The sequence below is a fragment of the Alosa alosa genome, chromosome 18 (genome assembly GCF_017589495.1).
Source record: "Alosa alosa isolate M-15738 ecotype Scorff River chromosome 18, AALO_Geno_1.1, whole genome shotgun sequence".
NCBI lineage: Eukaryota > Metazoa > Chordata > Actinopteri > Clupeiformes > Clupeidae > Alosa > Alosa alosa.
The window spans coordinates 28,739,360-28,748,977 of NC_063206.1; the positions used below are offsets into that span (position 1 = coordinate 28,739,360).

Consider the following 9,618-nt stretch of genomic DNA (forward strand, 5'->3'; position numbering starts at 1 on the left):
GCATTGATATGAATGTTGCCTCTTATGTCTCAGAGTAATAAGAATGCTTCCGTGTACCAAAATGAAAGTGATCGAATGTGAGCTGCTGATGATGATGATTAAACTAAGCCCTGCTTTAATTATTCGCACAAGAATCTTTGGGCACAAGACAAGCACGTGGCCTCAAAGTGTCACTTTGATTTAGATGTGATGGAGTATATGAGACGATGATTCAAAGATATCCCCCTCCCCACTGCATGTTACTTCTGTGATCTCGAGATCTCGGTATGGGCGTAGCTTACTGTAACTCTGCGCAGCTGAGTACAGATTGAAGCACACAACCACTTTACATTCATTTGAGCTCTTATTGGGTCAAGGCCATGTGTATGGCATGTGACTAAGATGTACACTTGCCTTGCCTGACCTTCTATCCATCTCCATCCTCAGAGGGATGAGTGTGGTTCAGGTCATTGGATTCTTAGAGGAAAGTTAACATGCAAGTGAAATCATTTTAGTATATCCTCTTGGAAATAGCTCAAACGTGTACAGAAATTGTAAAACATTGTATAGTAATTATGGAGGATTTTCAAACCAGCTTTTCATCAAATGGCATGTGGAGGTAAACTGATTTTTATGTTGCAGCCATTGCCTGCATTGTACTTGTACATAGTTCATTGGATCAAAATAACATTATCACAAAAAAACATGATTCACATTGACTAATATTTGTACTGAATCCTGACATTTGTTACTATTGAACTGGGACTGGTGGAATTTGGGATACCATGGCCAACCTCTATGGTCTCCTCTTGTGATGCTCTGAATGAGTTTACACGGAGGTTCATCTGCAGATTACTCAGACATGTACTGGCTCTATGTGCAACTGAAGCTTGCTCCTGTGGGCAATGGGAGGTGTCACGTGTGTGCATCAGGCAACGAGGCTTGAGTAAGGATCAAACTGACCCGTGACTCTGGAGGGGGTTTCCTTTGAGCTGCTGTTCAAATGGAAAATTACTCCGATCATAAGCCATCTGAGGACTGGGGATACAAAGAGTTGTTAGGAATTACATAGGAATTACATATCATGCTTGATTTGAAAATATCCTTTATACCCTAATGGAGATTTCCAATGGTTCTACTATTATGCATGCACAGGGTATGAATATTGGCTGCTTTGAAGTAGAATGAGCAAAGAGAAGCTCTTTTAGTAGCCTAAGCTACAGACATGAATAGAAAAGTAAAATCAAACCTCAGAATAGGGTATTTCATAAAAATCACGGATGCATCTCTTTCACTGTAAGTATCTGTGAAAGGGTAATCCCTCCTTTTCCCAACCCTTCCCAGAACATGTAAACTATTTCTCCTACACACAAACACTGAAACACCCTCACACGCACACTTCCTGGTCCTGCTCCCTGTAATTGGGTAATTTGTGCCCTGATTGGGTAAGGGAAAGTGGCAGAGTTGTGTGGGGTTAGGTTATGTGTTCCATGTTATTCATTATTTTATGTTCCAGTGATGTGATTAGTATGTATGTATAGTTTTACTGTCATTATCATTTATGGTGGAATGTACAATATTTTGTGACGGCCTGCTGGCCTGGCCTGCTTTCATGTCTGTCTTGTCTGTTCTGTGTTGCAGTGGGCGTGGCCGCAGCTCATCAATGGGATTGGGGACACCTGGGCCCGGGTGTTCCACATCTTCTTAAACCTGCCGTTCCCCTTGTTCCAGGGGGGCACCAATTTGGACATTTTCACTTAGGGGTGTACTCACTTTTGTTGCCAGTGGTTTAGACATTAATGGCTGTGTGTTGAGTTATTTTAAGGGGACAGTAAATGTTATACAAGCTCTACACTGACTACATTTCTTCAGTGTTGTTGTCCCATAAAAAGATATAATAAAATATTTACAAAAATGTGAGAGGTGTACTCACTGTTGTGAGATACTGTATATAGTGCACAAATATTATGGCTTTGACAGAGTCCTCCATTGCATGTGCACGTTTTTTTTTCATCTCAGAACATGTCCCATTCATTTTTGGGGTTATGAATGCTTTACTTTGTTATCAAGTATTATCTTTCATCAGACATTTTTAATTTGTTTTCTTTTTAGGCACATCTGTTCCAGCAGAAGTACATCGGAAATCATTACTCATGAGTTGGGCAATGGCTTTCACTGTTTCTATACACCAATTAGACAGGGACACGCCATTGGCTCCCTCAGCCTCAGCCTCTCTAGGATGCATTCACTCAATAAAACTCATCAACATGCTGGTCACATACAGCTCTTTTGTATCCCCTCCACCTTGACATGGCCTCACCTGATTACTCTCATAAAACATTTCCTTCCCTGCCTTTTTGGTATTCGTAAGCTGTTGTTAGCCATGACGACTTTCCTCCCATTGGGGGGTACACACTTTGTAACACTGAAGATGTGGTGAAAAATGTTGATCTTGAACAGAGGGCTGCTGTTAAAGCCAGGGCCATTTGCTAAGCTTGACACACTCAAATGCAACGACAAGAATTGTCGTTAGCTCTCCCTGCTGTGAATCCTCCACACAATCTCTGATAAAGTACTTTATGAGAGAGAGCGCGGCTAACATTAGCATTCATTTTTATTGAATCATACAGACCTAATAGTGTTTTGATGGCTGTTGCCAAAGTTTGGCAAATACATGGGGGGGAAGCACAAAAACAGAAATCTATTCAAATAGCAAAACAGTTTCTCTTTCAAGAGGATATCACAAGAGAGGCCTTGTCTCTGCCTCCCTCAAACAGAAGCTTCCAGTATGGATATTTCTAAAGGTGAGTGTCTTTTTTTATTCTATTTTCTATGCTTCCCAGAATAAAAGCAAACGTCTGCTCCAACCCCTTTTTTCCCTGTTCCCTCCTGAAATATTTATTCCAGAGACATAGACAAACAGAGCTGACGTTGCTCTCCTATGAAAATGTAGTGAAAATGGGTCATGATTTTTTCATGCATTTTGTCTGCCATGCCACCATCAGGTCCTCCATCAGCCATATGAGGCAGCGGAAAGAGCCAAAGAGAGCGAAGAGTCTGGAATGGACCCTACCTTCCCAGGTGTGCCTCTGGTCTGAAGTGTTTTTTTCCACGAGACGGAACATACCGTAGCGAGAGTGTGCGGTGTTTCTTTGTGATGATAAGCTGGGAAAATGTGCAATGGCTCGCAGTGCCATCGATCACCTTACTGGCACTGTCAGGATGCTGACTGCAAAGATGCACAGGGAGAGACAGCTCGGGAAAGAAGACATTCCACAGCTCATTAAAAGTCTGTAGGAGAGAGAAAGGGAGAGGGAGAGAGAAAGTATGTGAGGTCGGATAGCACACATAATCTGTTTAGGTGGCTACACTGATACCTAAAGGAGAGCTGTTACCCCGTCAGGAAACACAGGACTATACTTAATTTATTAATAATATATGCCCCTCTCTCTCTCTCTCTCTCTCTCTCTCTCTCACACACACACACACACACACACACACACACAAACAAAAACACACACCAGCACCAATCTCAGCATAACCTTAGCTACTCAAACTGTCATCATGAGTGTTTCACCAGATTCTTTTTACAGCTATTGCCTTTCAAGGTGAAACGGAATCGCTGACTCCGAGGACAGAATGCTTAAGAAATAAGCAGGTGTCCTGCTTGTGTTTCCAGCTCATTTTCTTTTCTGCCCAGTCTGCCGTGTCTTTGGCCCATATGTAAAGCAGGGGGCGTCCCTTATGACAAATGAGGAGGAGGGCTGAACTCAGTCATGGGAGGGCGAGAGGACTGAGGATTTTAGTCTAGTCCTACTGTGGAGCTCTGGGTTGAAAGCAGAGAGATGACCAACGCGGGTGATTTCAGCAGGGTGATCAAAAGAGAGCAAATTGAGACGTGGGCGGGAAAGGGACAAGGGTGGGTAACTGCTCTCTCTGAAGAGAGAACACATGCGTATCTCTGTCTGTAGACGCTAGAGACACATACCCTCATCCAGATGACCAGCGAGCACCAGGCGACACCGGGAGGGAGGCAGGAAGAGGGCATACCGCTAAGATTAGACTTGTCATCTGGGACATGAACTGGAGAAATCATTCAAATTCAGTCAAGCTATTGATGGGGACACTAAAATCAATATTGTGCAAGTCAAACGTGTTTCTAGGATGTTCTATAAGTTTAATGTATTTCAATTAATCTTCAATTGAAGCATTTGATTGTAGCCGGGGGCTACGCCCCCAACTAGATTACACAGCACTGTTCAATCAAAGCAATGCACTTCCACATTTGAGCTTGACTTTAAATAGCAGCCATTGCCGGCTTCTTTGCGGCCTGACTTCTTGGAGTGTACCTCCCTATAGATCACTGGCAAGCTAGGGTTTTTGGCCATATGATGGGTCCTTATTTAGCAGAATGTAATGTTTCATTGATTTATGTAATAGGTTCCTATTGTCGGCGCTGAACCCCAGGCAAACATTCCGCCACATCCCCGTTTAAGCCTTGGTTGTCCTGATCATATTTTGTCATACGTATGGTTTTCTGCGATTTGGTGTAACTTGTTTGTGTTGTCTGCTATAGACTGGCTGCCTGGTTAACGCTGTCGCTAGTTAGGCTACACGGCTGGTGTAGGCTACGCTTGGCTTGTCCTGTCGCCTATGAATGTATGTCCGTGTCCTTGGTCCTGAAGGTCTACAACAACCAGCCGCCCTCTTGTCCTTTGAGGCAACTCAGTCCATTATTACTGCTCTGCCTACTTACTCCAGGAACCAGCTTGCCACATTGCAAAAGGAGGATGCTGTCATAGGTCCCTTCCTGTCACTCTGGCGACAGAAAAGAATCCCCACTCGCCCCGAGCGGGCTGCCCTTTCACGGCCCACACTTGAATTGGTCCGACAGTGGGGGCGGATCCTAGAACAGGATGGCCTCCTATACAGAAGGATGTTCCGATCGGATGGAGGGGAGGAAGTGACCCAACTACTTCTCCCAACGGTATTACAGGAAGAGGTCCTTCAGCAGCTTCACCAAGGCCATGGGCATCAAGGTGTGGAAAGGACAACCGAATTGGTCAGACAACGTTGCTACTGGCCAGGGTTGTACGCAGATGTAAAAAGGTGGTACAAGGATACCACAAGGCACCAACAAGGAGCACCCAAGAGCAACAGGGGCAAGGAAAAACTCCCTTACCAAGGAAGAAACCTTGGGCAGATCCACGGCTCAAGGGGCTAACCCAACTGCCAGGGGTCTTGGTGTGTGTGTTGGGGGGATGACAGGGGAGATGGGATAGTGTGCTGTGTATGTGGGGAGAGGGCAGTGTGCAATATGTGTGTTGGAGAAGCTTCCTCATGAGACAATGTGCTGTGTATTGGGGGCAGTGTGCTGTAAGTATGTTGGGGATGTGTGTTGGAGAAGCTTCCTGATGAAATAATGTGCTGTGTATGTAGGGGGCAGGGACTTACTATTGCAAGCAGAGTACTGTATGTAATGTATGTGAGTGATGACAGTGAAGATGTGTGTGTGGTGCTGGGAGGGAGTGGAGCAGTGACTGTGTGTGTGTGTGTGTAGTGTGTGTGTGGGTAGGTGGGGGCAGTGTGCTGTAATTATGTAGAGGATGTGTGTTGGAGAAGATCCTGAAGACAATGTGCTGTGTATGTGGGGGGCAGTGTGCAGCAAGTATGTAGAGGAGGCTTACTGTAGCAAGCAGTGTGCTGTATGTATGTGAAGTGATGACAGTGATGATGTAAGTGTGTGTGTTGGGGGTCAGGGACTTACTATTGCAAGCAGAGTACTGTATGTAATGTATGTGAGTGATGACAGTGAAGATGTGTGTGTGGCGGGAGGGGAGTGGAGCAGTGACTGTGTGTGTGTGTGTGTGTGTGTGTGTGTGTGGGTAGGTGGGGGCAGTGTGCTGTAAGTATGTAGAGGATGTGTGTTGGAGAAGATCCTGAAGACAATGTGCTGTGTATGGGGGGGGGCAGTGTGCAGCAAGTATGTAGAGGAGGCTTACTGTAGCAAGCAGTGTGCTGTATGTATGTGAAGTGATGACAGTGATGATGTAAGTGTGTGTGTTGGGGATGGGGGTGGGGTGGGGGGGGGGGGGCAGAAAGGCTAGGCAATCAAGGACATGGGTAGATGGAGGAGAAATCAAAAATAATAAATAAAAAGTGTGCAAAAGTTGGAGAAAGTCAGATATGTGTGTGTGTGTGTGTGTGTGTGTGTGTTTGCGTGTGATGAAATAAGAAAATAAATAAAAGGTCTGTAGCATAGGGAGAGGGATGTAAAAGTGCTAAAAGTCTTGTAGGTGTGTTTCGGGGTGGGGGGGGGCAGAAAGGCTAGGCAATCAAGGACATGGGTAGATGGAGGAGAAATCAAAAATAATAAATAAAAAGTGTGCAAAAGTTGGAGAAAGTCAGATATGTGTGTGTGTGTGTGTGTGTGTGTGTGTGTTTGCGTGTGATGAAATAAGAAAATAAATAAAAGGTCTGTAGCATAGGGAGAGGGATGTAAAAGTGCTAAAAGTCTTGTAGGTGTGTGTGGGTGTGTGTGTGTGTGTGTGGGGGGGTCATGAGTGCTGAGGAGTGAATGAGTGCAAAGTCAGTATAGTGTGAGTTATAGTGTGGGTGTCAGAAATGTGAGCGCTGTGTACTAGCCAAATCTGTGCAGCCTGCAGTGAAAACTGCTATGGGTCATCTGATTGGTTCCAGGCCAAATCATATTTTGACTACTGACTTTACCTTACTAGAGCGCTCCTGAGGTGGTTTGGAAAATGTGTTAATTATGACTGATGTTTTTCCAAGTTTACCCAGGCTGTACCAACAAGAGACCAACGGGCATCCACTGTTGCAGGTGTCCTGGTGAAGGAATGGTTCTACCGGTTTGGGGTCCCAGCGCGGATCCACTCCGATCAAGGACGGAACTTTGAAAGTGTTCTGATCCAGCAACTTTGCACACTTTATGGAGTCCAGAAAACGCACACCACCCCTTACCATCCACAGGGCAATGGACAGTGCGAAAGATTCAATCGGACCCTACACAGCCTGCTTCAGACTCTTCCCCCTAATAAGAAATGTGATTGGCCAGCCTACTTGCCACAGGTCCTCTTCTCATACAATACCACAATCCACCAGACCACAGGGGAGTCCCCATACCTCTTGATGTTCGGCCAGGAACTATGTCTGCCCATTGACTTCCTTCTCGGCAGAGTCCACGTCCATTTCGGGCTCCGTTGATGACTGGTTGCAGGAACATCAGCAGCGACTCCAGACTGCCTTTGATGGTGCCAAGGAGCGGCTACGGGAGGCTGCCCGCATCCGGAAGGAACGGAACGATCAGCACCTGACCAGTGAGGACCTTCAAGAGGGGGACCTGATGTATCTTCAGAATAAGGCATTTCAGGGGCGGGCCAAGATTCAAGATACATGGGGCCCCAGGAAGTATCAGATAATCAAGGCTCCGTCCAATGGTAGTGCAGTGTATTCCATTGCCCTAGTAGTCGAAGAGGGTAACCTAGGTCCTGTAAAGACTGTCCATCGAATGCTGCTTAGACCTGTGCCTATTAATCATGTCTGTTCTTCTAGGCCAAGGCGGGACCCACCCGTGGACATCCCTCCTGATGCAGACGACCCAGAGAGTGAGTTGTGGGTCATACTTCCGCCCCAACCTGAAGTCAACACCACGGCTTCACATGACTCATCAGATCTACCTCATTCGCTTGAACCTGTGGTACCTGGTACATCTGCCGCCTCCTCCTTAAGGGGAATGGTTTCTACCACCGACCAAGTGGACAGCAGTGCCACTACCTCATGTGGTCAACCAACTCCCATTCCTCCCTTGTTTGAGCCTATGGTACCTGATACAGTCGGAACCTCCTCACTACGGGAAGTGGATTCAAGTAGTGAGGATTCGCAGGACGGTGAGATCTCCCTCCGAAGGACTCCGGAAGACTGCTGGAAAGCATACCAATCCACATCATCTCCCCAAGCCCACGGGGACTGGGGGAGGTGGGGGTGCTGCAGCGTCTCAGTCACCTGGGTCCAGTAATGTAATTATTGCACTGTTTAGGCCCTGGAATTAATAGATTTCACTGTGTATCGTCGGGACGCCGATATCAAGTGGGGGTAGATTGTAGCCGGGGGCTACGCCCCCAACTAGATTACGCAGCACTGTTCAATCAAAGCAATGCACTTCCGCATTTGAGCTTGACTTTAAATAGCAGCCATTGCCGGCTTCTTTGCGGCCTGACTTCTTGGAGTGTACCTCCCTATAGATCACTGGTGGTTGACAGGTAAGCTAGGGTTTTTGGCCATATGATGGGTCCTTATTTAGCAGAATGTAATGTTTCATTGATTTATGTAATAGGTTCCTATTGTCGGCGCTGAACCCCAGGCAAACATTCCGCCACATCCCCGTTTAAGCCTTGGTTGTCCTGATCAGGTGCGTTTTTATCTTGCATGCACGCACTGCTTTCTTGTGTTTTGATGGTTTTAGTATTTTAATCTGCCGGTCGTTAACAGGAAGGCTTGGTGCGACGATGACTGGGTGAAAGACGAGCTTTCTTAGAGTTGGTAGCCTACAAGGTAATTTTCACCCATTGTTATGAAACGCACTGAATGCCTGTTCTATGTATTTACTGCATGTGATGTTAATATTGGATCCGTTTGCTTTTAGGAAGAACTCCCGTTAATGCCACTGCTGTTTTGCCATACGTATGGTTTTCTGCGATTTGGTGTAACTTGTTTGTGTTGTCTGCTATAGACTGGCTGCCTGGTTAACGCTGTCGCTAGTTAGGCTACACGGCTGGTGTAGGCTACGCTTGGCTTGTCCTGTCGCCTATGAATGTATGTCCGTGTCCTTGGTCTTTTTTTGGATATGTGTGCTGTTTCTTTTGTTTTGTTTGCCAAACCAACTGTGTTCGTTCAATCCCTCCTAAAAATTGTATTTAACAACAGTCTCTTTCCCTCGTAGCTTATTAGTCCTGTTGCTGGAGAGTTTATATGCATCAGGCCCACGGATGGTGCAAGCCCTTTTTCTTCCTCCCCTATGTTCACTGCATGCTTAGTGAGGCTTTCTGGTGTTCACCCATAAATGTGTGCCTGCACTATTTGCTTGCTGTGAGTGTGGATAACCGTGTGTTTGGTGTGTGTGAATAATTTTCTTATGCACAGGTGAGGGGTGTCTTGGGGTCCTCCTTCGCCCTCCAGTGGCGCACCTGATGCTCTCTCTCTCCACAGCGGTATTGACTAGAACATGCATATCTATAACTAAGCTATCTAGTTTTTCAGACTGCAATTATTAGGTGTGATTGATATGATATCAGTAGCTCCATTTATTGTTAAAATATATATTTTTACTAATTGGCTTCCTTCCCCATCTTATTATCCCACTAAAGGTCAATAAAATACTGAACTTGAGGATCTGATCTCTGCTCTCGTCTGTGTTACTTACGAACTTGTTAAACTAGCTTAGAACTGTCAGGTGGGATTTCCTCCCCTCCTTTTGTCCCTCTGGGTGGCGTAGTCGGGTCATTGTAATCTCGGGGCTGGTGTTGGCCCCGGTCACATAAGTAAAAGTATAGGGAAAATACAGTATGTCGTCAGCAAAAGCAGGGAAGTTTCAACACTTATGAATATCTGAAATGGAAAAAA

The 9,618-nt window shown here is 45.8% G+C and overlaps 1 long non-coding RNA gene across 1 annotated transcript; it reads left to right on the plus strand.

Annotated features, from left to right (window-relative positions):
- Positions 1-8,103: 8,103 nt before the first annotated feature.
- Positions 8,104-9,348, plus strand: LOC125311929. Its single transcript, XR_007196539.1, has 4 exons — positions 8,104-8,258; positions 8,333-8,407; positions 8,488-8,550; positions 8,642-9,348. It is a non-coding gene; the product is annotated as an uncharacterized LOC125311929 (long non-coding RNA).
- Positions 9,349-9,618: the final 270 nt, after the last annotated feature.